This window comes from Pyrus communis, chromosome 15, assembly GCF_963583255.1.
Source record: "Pyrus communis chromosome 15, drPyrComm1.1, whole genome shotgun sequence".
In the NCBI taxonomy this organism is placed as follows: Eukaryota; Viridiplantae; Streptophyta; class Magnoliopsida; order Rosales; family Rosaceae; genus Pyrus; species Pyrus communis.
This window is the reverse complement of record NC_084817.1, coordinates 6,002,835-6,025,147: the sequence shown is the minus strand read 5'-3', so window position 1 is coordinate 6,025,147 and position 22,313 is coordinate 6,002,835. Positions and strand designations below refer to the sequence as shown.

Sequence of the window (22,313 nt, the reverse complement as noted above, 5' to 3'; positions counted from 1 at the left end):
GTTGCTTATAAACAATCGCGTTAAACGAATTCTTGGCATAAGTTTCATGCGTATTCCATAGTAACGAGTGCCTCGTCAACACTTATAATTTTCATTGAACTTAATGATCTTTGTTGAATGTCTCTATCATGCGTATTCCATAGTTAGGGACTTTGATTAAGAATAATTGGTTGTAATGCGTATTCCATTCAATCCAATGAATTTAGGGAAATCTGAAAGTTAATTTAAGCGGACCTAATTAACTTGGAGCATTGAATTTCATAATTTATCGAAAGACCAACTGAGAATCAATCTTGTATGCAAGTGTAACATGTGTGGAGAAGAACCCCTTGGCTATTCCATCATCCATATTTTCATCACATTTATATTTACGTTTTGCCTTTAATTACAATTTGTGCAATTTAGTTAATTTCGTCAAATCAAAACCCCCCTTTTACTTTCTTGTTCTTTAGTGCTTAGAATCTGTTTAGTTTATGTTTTAAAGTATTTTTGAATTCTTTGAGTCTAGTATAGCGTTTTAAACTTTATTTTACGTTTTTGAGTCAGTTTCCAAGAGATTTGCAATCCCTCCTAATCCCCATGCACTTCAACCCACATGCATTTCCAACCCACATGTCCCTTTAATTAATTAAACCTAGCTGTCAAAGCACATGCACATTCACCCACATGCATTTCCCCCTTTATCATTTCAGCAAATGCACTTCCCACTCATCATAACCTAGCTGCACAAGCCACCCCACATGTCCCTTTAATCATTCAAACATGCACTCCCATTAATTAAACCATTCAGCCACATTTTCATCAACAACAAGCCCATGTCGTGCACATTCATACACTTTCCAGCAATCTTCCACATCCCTCACCAAGAAATCATTCAACACATGCATCCATAATCATTTCTTCATCCATGCCGTGAGTTCCCATCCCATTTTCAGTTTTGCACATGCATTCACTTAACCTAGCTGTCATGTTTCCCCTTTCATCATTCCCTCACATTCTTCAATTCACCCTAGCTTTAATTCACATGCTTTCACATGCATTTTCAGCACATTCCCTTGCACACTCCAACCATGCCGTGCATTCCCTTTCATTTCTGTCAAAGCACATGCACTCCCACCCTTTAATCACATGCATAAATCAGCCACATGCATCTCCCATCACCATTCCAGATTTCCACCAAGTTCCTAGCTGTCATGTTCCCTCATTTCACCTATAAATAAGCATTCATTCCATTCACAACAGAACACACCTCAATTCATACACTCTTCCATACACATTTCAGTCACAAACACCAACCATTTCCTTAGTGCCGTGCATATTCATTCTTCCATATTCAGAATGTAGACCATCAAACCACCCTTGCCGTGCCTCTCCCTTACAATCCAAACACCATCCTTCCATTTTCACCACTCCCCAAACCATTCACACCATCAAACTATCCTTAGACCTTGTGCTACAACGAAGAGGAAGAGAAGAGGGCCTAAACGTTCATACAATTCAAGTTTGAGTTGTTGGAATGTTTAGGTGTTTCTTTAATTTCAATGTTTAATTTCAATACTCTTTGTTTTGTACGAATGAGGAATGGAAGAGAAGAGGGCCTAAACGTTCATACAATTCAAGTTTGAGTTGTTGGAATGTTTAGGTGTTTCTTTGATTCTCTTTGTTTTGTAGTCATGAGGAACTAAACCCCCCTTGACTAGGGGGGATTCGAAATATATGTTTATGCTTGCATTTTGATTTGATTACTTCTAATTGCGTTTCATAAGTTGTGGATTCAATTTGTTTAACCGTTTAATTGATAACTTATTTATGTATGTTTATTGAGAATGCGCGCTTAATTTTCATGCATGAATATGACGCTAGAATATAAGTGAGTTTCACCTAATAGTTACGAACTTATATTCACAAGTAGTGGAGGTTGCTTATAAACAATCGTGTTAAACGAATTCTTGGCATAAGTTTCATGCAATCATAGTAACGAATGCCTCGTCAACACTTATAATTTTCATAGAGCGTAATGATTCTTGCTTGTATCTCTATCATGTAGGGGACTTGTGGGGAATGTTTTGAATTGTGTATGCGCTAACCCATCCAATTCAATAACGTTAGGAAGACTTGAAGGTTAATTAGTGCATCACGGTTAACTTGGGGTGTTGAGAATTCATGGTTTATTGAAATGCAATTGGAAATCGTTTTATTATGCAAGTATAACATGTGTGGAGATGAACCCCTTAGCTAGCCTTCATTCCATTCAATTCCATCAATTTCATCTTTAACTTTTGGAGTTCTTTCTTCTTTTGTTTCTGTTTTCATGTTTAATTTAACTTGTTGTTCAATTATATTAAACATGTGGAACTAATTTCTTTTTAGTTAGAGGCGAATTTGAAGCCATGTACATATGTTGGTTATGATTTGATTTACTCCAGTTATGAATTCATGAACTTTAGATGTGGTTTACTTTTCTGTTTTGATTAAGAACTTGTTTATGTATGTGGGTTGAGGGTCGACACTTAATTTGCATGCCTAAACTTGATGCTAGGATATAAGGGAATTTCACCTAATTGTTATGGACTTATATTCATGAGTAGTAAAGATCGCTAGTCACGATTGTGTTTAGTAAACCCTAGGCTGGATTAACATGCGTATTCCATAGTTATGAATGCCTAGTCGATGTTTATGATTTCCGTTGAACTTAATGATCTTTGTTGAATGTCTCTATCATGCGTATTCCATGGTTAGGGACTTTGATTAGGAATAATTTGGTTGTAATGCGTATTCCATTCAATCCAATGAATCTAGGGAAATCTGAAAGTTAATTTAAGCGGACCTAATTAACTTGGAGCATTGTCATTCATCGTTTGTTGAAGTCATAACTGGGAATCAAATTATATGCATATGTTCATGTGTGGATAAGGAACCCTCTAACTAGCATTCATCCATTCATTTTCATCGCATTCATATTTACATTCTGTTTTAAATTGCAATATGTGCATTTAGTTTAATTTCGTCCAAAACTCAATCCCCCTTTACTTTAATGTCCAATTTAGTTAGAAAGTGTCTTAGTTTGTGTTTATAAGAATTTTGATTCAATTTGTTACACAAATTCGTCCAAATTCACCAAAGTGCTCAAAACTGCCCAGAAAGTGATTTTAAGGCAGTTTTGAGTGTTTTGGGTGATGTTTGAGTCTTTTGGTTTGTTTTAGTGTTTTAAAGTTTAGTTTTGCATACTTTGAGTCTAGTATAGTGTTTTATATTGTGTTTTTACGTTTTTGAGTCAAATCCAAGTGATTAACAATCCCTCCTAATCCCCGGTCCAGAACGATCCCTACTTACAAACTTACTACAATTGACAAAAAGAGGGTTTAATTTGTGTGCGTATAATTCTCGCATCAGCAATGATGGAGGAATAAGTGCATGTGGCTGAAATGTGGTGCAATGATGAAGGAATAATGTCATGGTGGCTGCAATGATGAAGTGGACAACCTGGAAATGCAAGGAGAATGCATGTGCACGGTTTTGGGAGAAAATGGGAGTGCATGTGCATGTGGAATGACAGCTAGGTTATGATGATGAATGCATGTGGATTAGGTTGGAAATGCAAGGGAATGTGCTGAAATGATAGAATGGGGCTGCAAGGTTAAAGGGCTAGGGTTTAAGTGCATAGAATGGGCCTAAAATAGGGTGGTTTGCATGGCAAGGGAAGGGGAGAAGGGATAAGCCATGGCAAGGTTATGTAATTGGGCTAGGGCCATTGTTTTGTGTCCTAAAATGCCTCAATTTCGTCCAACACCTTGGCTCCAAACATAAGTTATCCATCCTTAGTCCAAAAATGCTCCAAAAGGCTCCAAAATGCACTTCTTTGCTCCTTAAGCCCTTAGAACCTGAAAACACACAAAAGAAGCATAAATGACTAAAATAACTAAAGAAACATAACGTAAATGCACGAGAACAAGCCATTTAAGTCGCATGAATATGCTCATATCAGCCACCAACCAGGTGATAAAATGTACAACCTGTACTCTAATATCATTTGGCAACTTGCCACTCATGCCACTAACCAAGTGAAGAAGGAACTTATCTTTGTACCACCAACCAGGTGATGAAATATGATGAAAAGTGATAAAGGAACTCACATTCGTACCACTAATCAAGTGATGAAAGCAACTCACCATTCATTCCACTAACCAAAAGACGAGTGGTACAACTTGTACATGTGAACTCCTAGCATTCACAAATAATAAAAAACCCTCAAGCTTTACAACTCAACCAGGGAAGCACTTATGCCTAACAAGAGTTATAGTCACCAACAAAGTCTTATTACAAGCCAACAACGGCTTCAGTGCATGGTATACGAAGATCAAGCTTTTCAGCCCTCTTACATTTACTTCAGACATTTCTCCTCTGTAACACTGCAAACAATACAACTCGTAGAAAGCTTCACACACTCTTGATCAAGACTGTTCGAAGCAAATTCAATTTATATGGTTCATCCAAACCTTCGACTACTACAAGGTGTGGCTTGCATCACAATCTCTTGCTCAACAGTATAGAAGCAAAATTTGTATATGTTGTCTCTCCCACATTTTCAATTTTCTAATTTTCCCAAAAAAAAAAAAAAAAAAAAAAGGAAATTCAACAACTTCAACAAATGGAGGGTAACTACAACTCTCAAAACTTCACACACTCTTGATCAAGATAATGTGAAGCAAAACAAACTTATGGTGCCAACAAAAGCTTCAACAAGTGAAGGGCAACAACAAATGTCAAAAGCCTCACACACTCTTGATCAAGATAGTGTAAAGCAAAATCAATTTATGGTGCCCAACAAAGCTTCAACACAAAAGTTTTACCTACAAAGTTTCAACATCAAATAAAGCTTCATCAATAGAGAGCAACTACAATTCTCAAAAGCTTCACACACTCTTGATCAATATAGTATGAAGCAAAATCAATTTATGGTGCCCAACAATGCTTCAACACAAAAGCTTCACCTACAAAGCTTCAACATCAAACAAAGCTTCATCAATGGAGAGCAACTACAATTCTCAAAAGCTTCACACACTCTTGATCAAGATAGTGTGAAGCAAAATCAATTTATGGTGCCCAATAAAGCTTCAACACAAAAGCTTCACCTACAAAGTTTCAACACAAAAGCTTCACCTACAAAGTTTCACCTACAAAGGTTCAACTCTCAACTACAAAGCTTCAACACAAAAGCTTCAACACCAAAAACTTCACCTACAAAGGTTCAACTCTCAACTACAAAGCTTCAACACCAAAACTTCGCCTACAAAACTTCAACATCAAAGCTTCATCCAAAAAAAAAAAAAAAAAAAAAAAAAAAACATTTTGGAAAATTCAAAAAAAAAAAAAAAAAAAAAGGAAAGAAAGAAAGAAAGAAAGAAATGAGCCTAGGCCTCCCCTTCTTTGGGCAACTTTTATACCAAATATATTTAAAGGAGGAGTTTTGGGTAACCACTTAGAAAGGAAAATAGTGAAGTTTTGTTTGGAAAATTGTCTACTAGCAAGACACCTCCCTCGTTAACTCCCTCGACCGGAGACTTGGGAGACTCCTACCATATACCACTACACCTTGATACTCAGAAATTTCGCGACTACGCAATGCCTTGGATTTTTCAAGTCCCCAACCGAGAAGTTTTCCTCACTCAAGGAATTAAGGGAGCACTACTTTAACCTACATGGTCCACCCACGAAGTTTCAACATGCAAACTTCAACAAAATAAAAAATTCAAAGAACTTAGTGAAGGATACCTTAGTGTATTTAACACAACACGTTGAATGAAGTAAAGCTTATTTATTGATATCTTCGATAAATTACAAATATGTGCATACACATGAATCAAAACAAACAAACAGGAGGACGCCTTCACAAAGGCTGCTCAGGAGAAGTCTTAACACTCGGCAAAGCCCCAGAAATAGGCGACACTGGAGGGTGATTATTTGGAGCCTCAGTACTGGTCAGAACCCCAGAAAGAGGAGGCACCAGAGGTTGATCATTTAGAGCTTCAGTATGTGGTACAGCCCCAGAGGACAAAGGCAATAAATGTCTTTCGAACAAACTCACAAACCTCTGAGGATCATTTAAAATCTGACCCTCGGATTCCTGTAACTAGTCAAGCTTTCTCTTCATGGTTGTAGTATAGCTATGTGCAAGCATGTGCAATTGTCTATTCTCGTGCTTAAGCCCTCTAATCTCCTATTTGAGACTTATCACTTCAACCGCCAACGATTCAACTTGGCGGGTTCGAGCAAATAGGCGTTGGGCCATATTAAACACAGAACCTACACATTGATCACTGAAAGCCAGAGAATCCTTAACAGCTAACTCATCAGATCGTTTGGAAAGTAGTCTGCTGTCTTTGGGAGTAAGAAGATTCTTGGCCACCACCACAGCGGTCATATCATTCTTCATCATAGAGTCCCTAATAATAAGGGGACCAATAGGAGATAAGAAGGATGGGCGCCATATTTTATCTTGAGGAGACATGGCTACCTCTTCTACAGCATTCAAGTCCAAACGACGGTCAGACGGGCCAGACATTCTCAGAAAAGATGAAAAAAAAAAATGAAGTACAGTAAGTCTCAGAAGTACGAAGATAAGGGAAAAATTCTTACAAGCAATAACTTTCAGAACAGACTCCTTGAACTTAATTGGTGCTCATATAAAAGAAAGAGCCAGATCTTCAATAGGGCTGCTTATTCAAAAATCGAAGAAGCACCACTCTCCAAATTTCAAGAAGCGGATTTCCTGGGTTAAAATTTATTAGCAATCTCCACACGAGACATCAGTTCCTCGGATACTAAGGACAACTTTGCCAAAGAACTCTAACAAAGTTAAGATAGGTAAATGCTGAAGGCCCACAAGGATAAAAGAATAGCACCACTGCTTAATTATTGGAAAATCTTTATATGTGTCAACCTCTGTGCTCCGTGGCAAAGCAGACTTGCAAAAATGCCCAACCTTTCTTCACATCTGAGAAAACATTCCCAACAGGATTGCTTGCCCATAAATCAAAGAGGCACCGCTCTTCGAATCTCGAGAACCATATCCCCAACAAGATTGTCTCCTCAGAAATCGAAGAGACACCGCTCCCCGAACTTCGAGAAGTCGAATTTCATTGGATAAAATTTATCCACAATCCTCACACGCAACATCAGCTTTCTGGATACTACAGACCACTTTTTCAAAGTGCTCTGACAAAGTTAAAACACGTGAACCTTGCAGCGACCACTACATTGTTTTGACCGAGAAGGGTAAAGGAACAACATTACCACTCACTGTTGGGACAATTCCTATATATGTCGACCTCCATCCTCCATAGCCAGGCAGACCAGCCAAATAAAAAAAAATGCTCAACCTTTCCCCATATCCGAAATGGCACTCCCAATCTAGCCTCTCGAAATACTCCGTTTTCTTCTCCTTCGATAATACCCATGCCAACTAACCACATCAGAGTAAGAATATCTCATATCATCAGGGCTGAAAGCAAGAGTATCCCATATCATACTTTTTCTCTGTCTTTTCTTTTGCCCTTACTCTTACCTGCAGGACAAGGAGAAAGAATGCAATCAGTCGGAACCTGAAATCAAACTTCCGATCTAGAACTGATTGCCCGGAACCTTTGCCTGGTTGCTTGCCTAGCATTGATCTCGAATACTAATCCTCAAATGTTGTCAAGGTCATGAATTCCTTCGGCAAATACCTCAGAACAGTTGGTACGATATTGGCTCTTTACACTGAAGCTGCCAAGCATGGATGAGTCACTGAGAAGTAATGGTTTGAAAGACCATTTAAATGCAAAGGTTGCGCACCATTTTTGCTATACAAAAGATTGAAGCAGAAGGTTCAACGGCGAGCTAAAACAAATCACTACAGCACGACGCCTTTCTTGTGGAACCGCACAATCCAGACGGAAGAGTCTAACTCAAATCCAAGCTCGGCATCATTCCTCTAATTGAAGAGATCGAGAAACCTTAACAGCCTTTTGCTAGCAACGTCGTCGAAGAACAAAGCTTCGCCATACCACATCTACTACTTTGTCAAACAATAAAAGTATCCCATATCATCAGGATCGAACATACTCCAAGTCTGACGGACTTGTTTTGACCCTCAAATTCTGGAGTCGGCTCGCTCCTTTGGAGGACCAAAACCCTCCAGCCCAGTTCAAGAATACACCTGTGGAAAGTCAAGTACAACAAAGCACATGCCGATTCGTCCTTCTTCTCCAAAAACAAGAGTACCTCCTATTATCTTTTCTCCCTGTTTCTTCTCTTTATCCTTATTGCTAAATGAGAGACAGGGAGATTGAGTACAATCAGCCGGAACCCAAGATCAACCTACCGATCTGAGACTGATTGCTTGGAACCTTGATTGCTTACCTTGTCTGTCACCTCCTTCGGCAGATCTCCTCGCTTAAGGACTTGGGGGACTCCTACTATATGGTTTGTATCGCACTTGACCAAACCCGAAACTACAAGTAAGCTTCAAATGAAAATGATACATTACCTTGTGCGTCAATGCCAACCAAAGATACCACTCCTGAATGAAGGAAAAATACTTCCAAGAGAAGGTGCCACATCTACTTACAAGACAGAGAAGGCAAGTGAAGGCGACACCACACTTCAGTACTTGGAAGTTTCGTGATTACTCAATGGCTTGGATCTTGCAAGTCCCCAACCGAGGAGCTTCCCTCACTTGGGAACTTAGGGGAGCACTGTTTGTACCATACTTGACCAATCCTGAAACTACTAAGCACCGGTCAACAGCATACCGTCAAGGATCCATAAGACTTTTCCTCCAACCAGGAGGCTAATCACAACACGACACATATCGGTATCAGAGGTCAATCATAGCGCGACAAGTGTCGATATCAAAGGCCAATCACAACACGACACGTGTCAATGTCAAAACAAAGCTAGAAAATCTCTTCTATAAAAGGAGATCATTCTCCCACAATAATTCCTAATGTCATTTGTACTAAACCATTGACTAGAACTCACTAAAAGAGAGCTTGAACCTATGTATTTGTGTAAACCCTTCACAACTAATGAGAACTCCTCTACTCCGTGGACGTAGCCAATCTGGGTGAACCACGTACATCTTGTGTTGTTTGCTTCCCTATCTCTATTCATTTACATACTTATCCACACTAATGACCAGAGCAATCTAGCAAAGGTCATAAACTTCACACTTTCTGTTGTACCGAAGTCCTCATCGATTTTGTACATCAACATACTTAGTTTGTTTGCAAGTGTTCCAGTCGCATCTTTCATATGGATGCAATTTCCCTTCCTTCTTGAGTTAGTCATTTCTACTTATGGAGCAGGCGTGTTTGACAGGAAAATAAAACATTGACCTTATGAAGACCCTAAATACTCGGCCTCGTGTTAATGTTATTATAAATTATGCTTATTAGTTTTGGATTGCTACAATTTCTTTTGAAGTTTGTAATGAAAAGTTGTTTGGATCCTGTATAATAAAACCAAATCCACCCGGGTCGTAATGAAGGGACATTAATGTATGTGTTTGAACATTTAGTCTTCGTGTTGCATTCCTTCTTCTTTTGCATGTGACATTTTACCGCAACAGCAAAATGTAATTATATCTATGCATTTTGGTGTTGGTTAGAATGAATGACGATTTTTTTTTTTAAATGCTAGCTTGATAGCTCCCAACACACAAATGTAAAATTGACGGTCATAGATTGCTCAACAAAAGAAAATGGATGTTTATATGATATGCACGAGCAACAACATATTATACTTTTGGGTGAACTGTCAATTTAGTCTCTAAATTATCACTTGAGTGAAAATTTGGTCCCTAAACTATTTTTTTCCAGAAAAATCAGTCATTGAATTATAAAAATCTACCAATTACATCCCTAATATTATATTCAAAGCCACTATATTCAATTTTTAAATAATTTAGGTCATGTTACTTGCATATAATACATATTGAAGGGTAGATTGGTAATTTTACATAAAGAAATAGTGTATGAAGTTAACTTTGGAGGGTAAATTAGAAGTTAGATCCACAACCTATATGAAATGTTAAGGGCTTATGGGCGAGAAAATTACGGTATTACATTCGAAGTGTGTCAAGTGACTTATTGACAAGAAATTGGATAAAATAACTTTGAATACAATAGTAGGGATGAAATTAACAATTTTTAATGAATTTAAAAACTTATTTTACCAAAAATATAATTCAGAGATCTAATTTTCACTAAGATCATAATTCAAGGACTAAATCGGTACTCTACTCTATACTCTTTCAACCCCCAAAATCTCAAACAAATCAAATGGAGGGAAACCTGTTCGTCCCATCTGTATCCATCCTCATAAGCTTTCCCAAATCTAATTTCCCAATTCGATTTTCCCGATTACAATGGCTTACACTATGAGCCCTAATCCGGCAACCAAGTAGCGGAGGCTCCCAATGGCCGCTCGTCTCCAGTCTCCAACCAGCCCCTTCTTCCTCGGCTCCAACGACGACAACCGCAAGCGTGCGCAGGCTCGCGCACCACCCGCCGCAGCGATTCGAAGGAAGTCCATTGAGCTCAATCTGCTGCCACAGCAGGGAGACCCCAATCACAGCCTCGGAAAGGCGCAGATCCTCGAGCTGTTCCAGAATTGCATCAAAATCGCCAGTGAAAATGTCAGTTTAGATTTTTCTAGTAATTGAAAGTTTTGAAATTAATTTTTTTAACAAAAAGTGTCAATTTTTTTTTTAATTTTATTTGTCAATTGAGTGAGCCATTTTTACTGTATTAGATTTCGATGTTTGTTGTGAAATTTTTCTTAAATGTTAGATTTTGATCTGTTAACGCAGCTCATCTGTGAATTGTAATAGTGATTTCGTTCACTTTGGACCTGTGCTCCATTGATCTTGTTAGTATCTTGATACTGTTGTAATTTTAGATACCAGAGTAGAGGATGCCAATGCTGACAATGGAAAAATGCGGCTAGTTTCAATAGTGTGAGACACCAGAAGAAGGTTTACTGTTCTATAGTGTGAGATGCGACATAAATCCAAACATGCAGATATCTCCCTTATCAACGCTGGAATCATCTTTTGAGGCTCTAAATGTAAAATAGTTTATCCTTATTACTAGTTTTATAGTGTGAGATGCGAGGCCAAGTTTAATACAATTTTGATTGTATTTTCAGTTGCATTTGCAGTTGATCCCCTCTATCATCAGAGATCAGACGTCTGCACAATTTGATGAAGGTGGGGCCAAGGGTCTTTAAATGAATAATCTTGAAGTATATGGTGGATGCTTCGAAAGTACCAGGGAAGCGCATAGCATCTGATAATCAACTTGATAAATCAGATACCATGGATCCTTCTTTCGCTGGTGGTGAGTTCCGTTTTCGGTATTCCATTGCGTTCTTCGAAATCGCATCTTCCCATTTTTTTCCAAATGAGAATGATGTGGTTTACTAAGATTAATTTTTTCTTGATCTTTTATAGAATATGTAGAACAGATGGTATTGAACATGCGAAATCAAAGACGAAATTTCACCAATTCTCAGGAGTTTGGTTGATCGATTTGATGAGGATAACGGAAGGCCACCAGATATATATATATATACATACATGTGATCAAGAATCAGCAGAGCAAGTTGATGCTGCCTATAACAATGAAGCTGATTTTGATTGTGATGTATCTGAGAATTGCGGGAACTGGGATTATGATCATGATGACCAAACAAGCGTCGTGGAGGAGGACCTTAACTGTGAAAGTTCAAATTTCCCTAGTTATCACGAGGTTTTTCGAACATACTATTCATATTAAGTTTGAATCGTAAATTTTGTTCCATTGGTTTTTCATTTTAGTTTTATGCAATGTATTAAAAGCGTGAGGCGTGGGCGAGGCGCCCGGTCTAGGCATGAGGCGTGAGGCAAGTCTCACGGGATCTAAATTTTTTAATATATACATTGAGCATACACATAAATTATATTAAAACAAAATATTAATCAATAATCACTTTAAGCACACATATATATTATAAATATACACACATATATATACATATTATATATATATATATATATATATATATATAATAGATGATGAAAAGCACAATGAGCACATATATAACAATGCACGCAAACATCACACATCCATTAGAGCAACTCCAGCGTTGCGAAGACCCCTTAGGGCTATTCACTATTGAATCCACCAAGTGAACAGTAACTGCCCTTAATGAACCAATAAATGCCTTTTGGATCTCCACCCCTAAAACTGAATAACCTTGGTAATAGACAATAAAATATTAGTATTTTTATTTTATTTTATAAAATATTAGATTTTACTCACTAAGCAAATCCGTCCTCCTCACTCATCGTTTTCACAGCCTGCAAATTGGTGATGTCGGATAGCTTCTTCCTCATTATGCCACCCAAAGACAATCTCTTGGCCATTTTCTCACTTCCCGTACTATTCGAAACTGATTTAAACTTCAAGATTCACAATTGGGCATTTAGGAAATGCAATTCCAACACTAAAAATAGTGATGTTATTAAAAAAAAAAAAAAAAAAGGGCGGCCGGGGGGGGGGGGGGGGGGTGAGCGGGGAGGGGAAGCACTTCGAGTGCAGAGAACCCAGAATTCGAATTGGAAAATCTAAATGAACAAGCGACTTCGGAGATGAAGCTTGTGCCATCGAAAATCGAGGTCGAGGAGGACGAAGTTCAAATAGAGGGCGACATCGATGAGCTTGGTCTAATTGGTGAATCGGACGACAGAGCTCGTAGTTCTCCGATTAAGGCTCGAATATGAGGCCTCTTCATGATTCTGAGTAAGGGGTGATGAGAGAGAGAGAGAGGAGAGCAGCAAAAAGAAGGGAGAGGAAGTGAGCAGCGAGGAGGAGAAGAGCAGGAAGCGAGCTCTGACGTTAGCGTTGCATCATCTGCACCTCGGGCTCTCAGGCCAAATTCGTACCGAGCCTATCGCTCGGGCTCCCTCCGGCGCTGAAGCCCGCATGGGCTGGACTTGATCGCCCCAACGATTTGCTCGTGTGCAATCCACGGTCCATCAGGCTAGTGGCCTCACTGGAATTGCTCTTATATATAAAAAATAAAAAATAAAAAAAAAAAAAAAAAAAGAAGAAAAAGGCAAAGAGACAATAGTGCAAGGAAAATGCATGAGATAGTTAAGACCCTACCTAAAATTTGGGTTTGGAAGTTGAAACAAATAAATAAATAAAATAAGTATCCAAACAGAAACGCCTAGGCGCCTTGAGGCGCACCTCCACCCACTCTCTCAAAAAAGAGATGGCAACCCTCACGCCCAGTCTCAGAGGCTGCCTAGGCACGCCCTAAGGCGAGCTTTTTAAAACATTGGTTTTATGAATAATTGAAGAATGACTTCATTCCTCATAATTTTCAACTTTTGTAGAATAATGAACCGGGTGCTTACCATGAGCTTGATATGGATGAGAGACTTGAGAAAGTTGATGGGTTTTTGTTCTTAATTCTTGGATTTACTTCAAAACAAAATGCCTGGGTAGGTCCTGATCATTGGAAGCATCGAAAAATTAAAAGGTCAGGTTCAATGATCATGTCATCAACTAATATGTGCATGCGTATCTCATGTGGTTCAATAGTAATGTAACACATCACACAATCTGTTTTTTCAGTTTCAGGAAACGATCGTCCTGCAGAAAAACCAGTAACAGTTAAACAAAAGAAGACCAAAGTACAGCAGGATCTTGATTTCACAAAATCCCTGGATGAAGAGTTCTCAGATATTTTTGCTCCTCCCAAAAATCCAAAATCCTTGCAGCTTCCTGCAAGTGGAGCACCCAGTAATACAAAACTTCCTGAGGATTGCCACTACTAACCAGAAGAGTTTATAAAGCTATTTCTTCTACCTCAAGCAAAGGTAATGTGTGTCAACTGTCAACAATCATACCACATATTTTTGGTGTACTCTTTCTATTTCATGATATGCTCTTTTTTGCTCTAGTGCCTTGGAAGGCGACGCAGGAAGTCCTCAGGTAATAAATTCTTTCTCGATAACGAATAGATATACCAATAATTAATTTTTTGGAACGTCCATTTGTTTTCTCAATCCTTTTATTTATTTATTTTATTACTGATGAAATGTGTAAGTAGTTTATATAGAGTACTTGATGTTGCATCAGATGAATCAGGGCAACACTGTGACGACGATGGGCAATTTCCGTACTTCGATGATGAAAGTGGACTTGGGGGACAATATGACGACGGAAATATCCATAGTGATGTGAAGGACTTTAGCACACTTGTTTCTCAGCCTCGCCAGGTTGGTTCCAAACTTTTCAGCTTGATGTAATTTGAGTTAGCTCCACGAGTCGGGATCTTAGTGTCATATGGCCTATGACATGAGTTGTGGTGGTTTTACCAACTTGATTTCAACTCATGTAGTTTAAAGGTTTACAGTTGGATTATGTCTAGTTTTATGAATAGTTTTACACTTTCAGTATGTAATTCAAAATCCATTAAAACAAATCTGTGCAGCTTTTTGCTTTACGGTTTGCTTCGTACATCTGAACAATACAGGTTAACAAAATCGAAGTCCACTACGACAAGACTTCCAACACAAGTCGATGTGCAGGCTTTGAAAGAAACTCTTTGAACCATGTACAAGAATCTGTTCAAACGTTGACCTAGGTCTGCTAAGTCATTTGCTCATATTTTTTCAGGTTTTCTATTTTATTAGGCAATATAACATATAGGAAACCATCTTTATTAAAAAAGAAACATAAGAAAGTAAATACCCCAAAACTTAGCTTTTTGCTTGTCCTCAAGCAAAATAAATCTAGAAAACAAAAATAAAAGCTAATGAAGTAAAAACTTAAATGAAATTTAAATAAATGACAATTTTTAGTTTAAACTTTCGATCCAACCCATGTAGCGAGCTTTAAGTCAATGATTCTCAAAATGCTAGGGCACTAGGTGTAGAACATTATTAACTCGAGCTGATTAGTCATGACTACTACGGTTACTAAGTAAAATCTCGGGTGGAACAATTATTACTTTGATTATAACAAAAACTATACTTTACTTTATTTAGATCAAAAAATAAAAAATAAAAATAATTTAGACTAAAAGTAAATGTTTCAATCTCACTCCCCACAAATCATGTTAGTGTGGTTCAAAGTAGAACTCATGAATTAGTGTCTAAGCAACGATAAATGGAAAAGACTCTACTATGGGATTAACATTTACCATGTCTATTTGTTCTGATACTTAACAACATCTATGAATATTAACTTAAAAATAATGAAATTTTTTTAAACTAACTCAAAAATTAAAAACCTAAATGTTCTTACCTCCCACCCCAAACTTATTTCACACTTTGTCCTCAAAGTGTGGAAAATAAAATAAAAGTAATAAGAAACATAAAACAACAAAAAGAAAAATAAACAAAGATCCAATTTTACGAAAAAGAAAAGATAAAAATGAAAACTAGAAGAAAAAATATAAATAATAATAATAATAATAATAATAAACAAAACGGAAAATAAAAGAAATAAGAGGGAATTGGACACACCTGGAACCCAAGGGATGACCTCGTGCTTGATTGATTGATGTGAACTATTGGGCTGGGAAAGATCCAAGTGACCTACAAGCCTGAGCAACCCATTTGTTTGTTGAAGTTCAATCTCGGAAGCAAGCCCAGAACCAAAAAGAGATAAAAATGCTGAACATGTAATAAGAAAACACCATCATGAGGTGTCAAACTTATTAACTACATTGCAAAAGATGAAGAATTGGTACAGAGGAAGAGGATAGAGAGAAACTAACAGGAGAGAATGTACTGATTGTTTTGAGAAAATGTATACAACTGAACTTAAGGAAATGATAGCTATACAATCCCTTATATAGCCATATATCCTAATTACTATAATACCCTTCTAACTATATTTTTGTTATATCAGTTATTACTCCCCCCTCAAACTAAACTTGGAGTATCCAAGTGAAGTTTGAACTAGCCAGGTATTTGAGATTGATCTGGAACTACTAGACTAAGATGTCTACAATGCTTCAAGAACATTGGACTGTGCGATCCTTTTGTAAATACATCTGCAATTACTGTTATGAAGCTAAACACTGAAGAAAACCCCAAACCCATGTCTCTTGCAGTTTGGACTTTGCTACTCAAACTTCCACTTTCTGTGAACTCGCCACTGCAACAAAGAACTTCAGGCAATCTTTCATAGGGGAAGGGGGATTTGGGCGTGTATACAAAGGGCAACTTGAGAGCACTGGTCAGGTGATTGCTATTAAACAATTGGATAGAAATGGACTTAAGGGCAACAGAGAATTTCTTGTTAAGGTTCTCATGCTCAGTCTTCTGCATCACCCTAATCTAGTGAATCTTATTGGGTACTGTGCTGATGGAGGCCAACGACTTCTTGTTTATGAATTTATGCCCTTAGGATCATTGGATTGGAACACATGAATGAAAATAACTTCTGGTGCAGCCAAAAGATTGGAATACCCTTGATACAAGTTCCACTTTTGATGCTGACAATAACCATTTCTGATAAATTTGATGATCCAACATTGTAGCACTTTGATTAGAATCACCAACTTTGGATTAACCTGCTGCTAACAAGAAAGCACCCCCAAAACCAATCACCAAATCTTCTAGCTTTCCTAAAACCCCGAATCAAACAAGTGCACCCCATGACACATTTGTAACTGCTGACCAAAAGATTACTGAGAGCTTTTGCAGCTTCTTGAAGAGTTGAGGCACAAGACTACAATTTATGCCGTTGGTGAAGCCACGATGAAAAACACAAGTAAAATCTAGAAATCAAAACAGATAAATTCTTCTAGGCAGCAAGAGAATGACACTCTTGACAAATTCTAAAGCAACAAGAGAATGACACTCTTGACACAAATGCTAAGGCAACAAGAGAATGACACTCTTGACAAATTCTAAGGCAACAAGAGAATGATACTCTTGACAAATTCTATGGAATCAAAGAAAGAATGATACTTTCTTATCCATCAAGAAAGAATGACACTTTCTTGAAATCTTGTAATCCAACCAAATCACTGAATGAAATAGTAGTTTATCTTAGACAATTCATCCAACAAACAACAAAACAACTTGACAAATGTGTGTCTTCACCAACTTCACAAAACAACTTAAGCTGTGCATTTCTTCAAACATGTGGACCGCACAAAGTTGAGAAATTTTCTCCACAACGGAGAACAGAACATGGATCAAAGTGCCAAATATAGAGCACAGAGTACACAAACGCTAATCACAGAATACACAAAACAGTAATTCCTTTGAGCAGCAACCCTAAACTGAACACATTGTAGCCCCAACAGCATCTCTATGAATCAAAATTACTAACCGAGTAATTAGCAATAGTTTCTTCATAAACCCAATTAATAAATGAGCCCCAACTTGCAGGTTGCCACCTCCATGAATTGAAAACTGTGCTAATCACCTACTAATGAAAGTACCTAATTGAACTCAATTCACAATCCACTCTATTGATCAAAGATCTCTAAGAACCATCCAAGAATCAACAAATCAAGCTACCTAGGAATGAAATTAAGCAATTGAGTCGGAAATGTGACATTACCAGGCAAGTAATGCAAACACCAAGAATTGCCCAACCGCCATGATCAAGGCATCAAAGAGTCCTCTGCAGGCACAAGAATTGATAAAGTTGTTAGGATTTCTAGCCGTTAACTGATAAGGTTTACTGCTAGGGCTTCCTAGCTTTTAGGGTTGTTAAGCACGTAAGAGTCCAATAATCCCTATACTTGAGGGACAAGCTGTATTTTCCTTGTTTGACGTAGTCTTTACCACGATTATAGGACCTGTAAAATCGTGGGCAGTTGATTTCCTTTCTGTTCGAATGTAAGGCTCTTTAATAGCCATGATTGTTGTTTTCATTCAATAAGAATTCTCCCTGACTTTTCCATGCAAGCTTTCGAACTTGGCTTTACTGTGATTCATTGCTAGGTTCTAGGTTCTAACATCTGGTATCAGAGCCCCACTACGGGGCCTGATCGAAAGCTTACAACCCAGGTGCGTGAGTGAAGAAGCAACAACATGGCGTCTGAGAACAGTTTTGTGCAACCAGCCATTCCGAGGTTTGATGGACACTACGACCATTGGAGTATGCTTATGGAGAACTTTCTTCGTTCCAAAGAATATTGGAACTTGGTGGAGATTGGGATCACTGCTGCAGCAGGAGGATCAGATTCCAGTGAAGCACAGAAGAAGACATTGGATGAACTGAAGTTGAAAGATTTGAAGGCCAAGAACTATTTGTTCCAAGCCATAGATCGGTCAATATTGGAGACCATTCTGAAGAAGGACACTGCCAAGGACATATGGGACTCCTTGAAACAAAAATATCAAGGAACTGCACGTGTAAAACGTGCTCAGTTGCAGGCTCTTCGCAGGGAGTTCGAAGTGCTGCACATGAAGAGTGGAGAGACAGTCAATGCCTATTTTGGGAGAACACTGGCTATAGCCAACAAGATGAGAACTCACGGAGAGAAGATGGATGACGTGGTGATTATCGTGAAAATCTTGAGGTCCATGACTTCGAAATACGACTACGTTGTTTGTTCGATTGAAGAATCAAATGATCTAGACGTTATATCTATCGATGAACTTCAGAGTAGTCTGTTGGTGCACGAACAAAGGATAAGTCGACACGTGGAGGATGAGCAGGCACTCCAAGTTACACATGGAGTCCAGCAAGGAGGACGAGGTCGAGGGACTTATCGAGGAAGAGGAAGAGGACGGGGAAGGCAAGGGTTCGACAAGTCAACCCTAGAATGCTACAACTGCCATGAATTAGGGCATTTTCAGTGGGAGTGCCCTAAGAAATCTAAGGAAGAGAAGGCACACTATGCATAGACAACGGAAGAGATGCTGTTGATGACACTTGTGGAATTCAATGAGTCACCGAGAGAGTACACTTGGTTTCTCGACTCGGGGTGCATCAATCATATGTGTGGTAAGAAAGACATGTTCAGTGAATTTGACAGCAGTTTCAAAGAGTCTGTGAAGCTTGGAAATAATTCAAGCTTAATTGTGCAAGGCAAGGGAAATGTACGAATGGAGGTGCATGGTGTTGTACATGTAATTACGGGCGTGTTCTACGTGCCAGATTTGAAGAATAATTTGTTAAGTATTGGTCAGTTGCAAGAGAAGGGGCTCACGGTACTCATCCAACATGGAAAGTGCAAGATTTTTCATTACGAGAGAGGTCTAATCATGGAGACCAAAATGAGTTCTAATAGAATGTTTGCAGTGACGGCTCGATGCCCACCAAAGGAACAGAAATGTCTTTCCTCTCAAACAACTGATCAAGCACAACTTTGGCATCGTCGCTATGGGCATCTTAGTTGGAATGGGCTTAAAGTTCTTCAACAGAAACAGATGGTGGAGGGCTTGCCTCAGTTCGTCGCATCTCAAAGTGTGTGTGAAGATTGCTTGGTCGGCAGGCAACATCGTGAGCCATTTCCTCAAGAAAGTCTGTGGAGAGCCTCTAAGACCCTTCAACTAGTGCATACCGACATATGTGGACCGATCAACCCCATCTCAAACAGCAATAAGAGGTATCTTATTACCTTTATAGATGATTTCAGTAGGAAAACATGGGTGTACTTCTTGGTAGAGAAGTCAGAAGCATTTAGTACGTTCAAATCCTACAAAGCACGGGTAGAGAAAGAAACTGGAGCTTTCATACAAAGTCTAAGGACGGATCGAGGTGGAGAGTTTACCTCACATGAGTTTGCAAATTTCTGTCATGAGAATGGGATTCATAGGCAATTAACTGCAGCCTACACTCCTCAACAGAACGGTGTGGCTGAAAGGAAGAATCGCACCATCATGAACATGGTGCAAAGCATGTTGTTGGCCAAACAAATTCCCAAAACCTTTTGGCCTGAAGCAGTAAATTGGGCAGTGCATGTGTTAAATCGATGTCCTACTCGTGCCGTGAAGAACAAGACACCTGAGGAGGCATGGAATGGACGGAAACCCTCTGTGGACCATTTCAGAATCTTTGGTTGCATTGCTCATGCTCATGTACCTGACAGCAAAAGGGTGAAGCTCGATGCCAGGAGCTGTAAATGCATATTTCTTGGGGTAAGTGAGGAATCCAAAGCCTTTCGATTGTTTGATCCTGTTTTACAGAAAATAATAGTTAGCCGAGATGTTGTGTTTCAAGAGGATCAACAATGGAGTTGGGGCAACGGTCACAAGGAAGTTATAGCGGCCGATCTTGAATGGGATATTGATGAAGAAAATATCAATATCACTCCCGAGTCTGGAAGTAATGAAGCAGCAGAAGAAACTGAGCCCGAGTCTGATCATGGTGGCGTGCTGATTGAAGAAGACAGCCAAAGTGACATACTCTCACCTCACTTGGGACGAACTCGAAGACCACCAATTTGGATGAGGGACTATGAAACAGGTCAGGGCCTATCCGATGAAGAGAATGATGATATGGCTCACTTAGCCTTATATATTGATCAAGACCCCACGACCTTCGAAGATGCAGTGAAATCAAAGAAATGGAGACAAGCTATGGATCAGGAGATACAAGCTATTGAAAAGAACAACACGTGGGTATTAATGGAGTTGCCACCAGGAGTAAAAACTATTGGAGTAAAGTGGGTGTTTAAGACGAAGCTCAAGGAGAACGGGGAAGTGGATAAGTATAAGGCACGACTAGTTGCTAAAGGTTACTGTCAACAATATGGGATTGACTATGCAGAGGTGTTTGCACCGATGGCTCGTCTAGACACCATTAGAATGGTGATTTCTCTTGCTGCGCAGAAGAACTGGGAAATCTATCAGCTTGATGTCAAGTCCACATTTCTGCATGGGGAGATAGATGAAGAAGTGTTTGTTGATCAGCCACCTGGATATGAACAGAAGGGGCAGGAGTCATGGGTGTATCGACTCAAAAAGGCTTTATATGGACTTAAGCTGGCTCCCCGAGCCTGGTATAGTCGTATAGAGTCATATTTTATCAAGGAAGGATTCACCAAAAGTCCTTATGAATACACTTTGTTCATCAAAACAAAGGGAGGAGGTAAGATTTTGATAGCATGTCTTTATGTCGATGACCTTATTTTCACTGGAAATGATGAAATGATGTTTGAACAATTTAAGAAGACTATGATGCTTGAGTTTGACATGATTGACCTAGGGAAAATGAGATATTTCCTTGGGATTGAAGTGATACAAGGTTCTGATGGGATCTTCATTGGCCAAAGGAAGTATGCTCAAGAAATCCTGAAGAGATTCAACATGGATCAAAGCAACCCAGTACAAAATCCTGTGGTTCCGGGTTTCAAACTCACAAAGGACGAAGGAGGAGTAGAAGTTGATAGCACGGCTTACAAGCAGATGGTGGGAAGTCTCATGTATCTAACAGCCACGCGTCCTGATTTAATGTTTATTGTAAGTTTGATAAGTCGATACATGGAGCGACCAACTGAGATTCACTTACAGGCTGTAAAAAGAGTTCTAAGGTATGTTAAAGGGACTGTGGACTTGGGGATATTCTACAAGAAGGGAGGAACTAAGGAACTTATTGGGTACACAGATAGTGACTATGCGGGTGATCAAGACGATAGGAAGAGCACCTCAGGTTATGTATTCATGATGAGTTCAGGTGCTGTTTCTTGGTCCTCAAAGAAGCAGCCAGTTGTTACCTTATCCACGACTGAAGCAGAGTTCATAGCAGCAGCATCGAGTGCATGCCAAGTTGTTTGGTTAAGAAGGATCATGAAGAGTCTTAATCAGGAGCAATATAGCCCAACTTTGGTGCATTGTGATAATGTTTCGACTATCAAACTTTCAAGGAATCCAGTGATGCATGGTCGAAGCAAGCATATTGATGTAAGGTTTCATTTCCTTCGGGATCTGGTTAAGGATGAAGTTTTAGAGCTGGTACAATGTTCATCTCAGGAACAAGTCGCAGATGTTCTAACTAAACCACTCAAGGTTGATGTGTTTCTGAAGATGCGAGAATTGATGGGAGTCTGCAAGCTTCCAGGAGTAAACTGAATATCTGTAGTATTTAGTTTAAGGGAGGATGATAAAGTTGTTAGGATTTCTAGCCGTTAACTGATAAGGTTTACTGCTAGGGCTTCCTAGCTTTTAGGGTTGTTAGGCACGTAAGAGTCCAATAATCCCTATACTTGAGGGACAAGCTGTATTTTCCTTGTTTGACGTAGTCTTTACCACGATTATAGGACCTGTAAAATCGTGGGCAGTTGATTTCCTTTCTGTTCGAATG

The 22,313-nt window shown here is 38.9% G+C and overlaps 1 pseudogene; it reads left to right on the top strand.

Moving 5' to 3' along the window:
* Positions 1–10,459: 10,459 nt before the first annotated feature.
* LOC137716947 (condensin complex subunit 2-like) lies at positions 10,460–14,679 on the top strand (annotated as a pseudogene).
* The last annotated feature ends 7,634 nt before the right edge of the window (positions 14,680–22,313 follow it).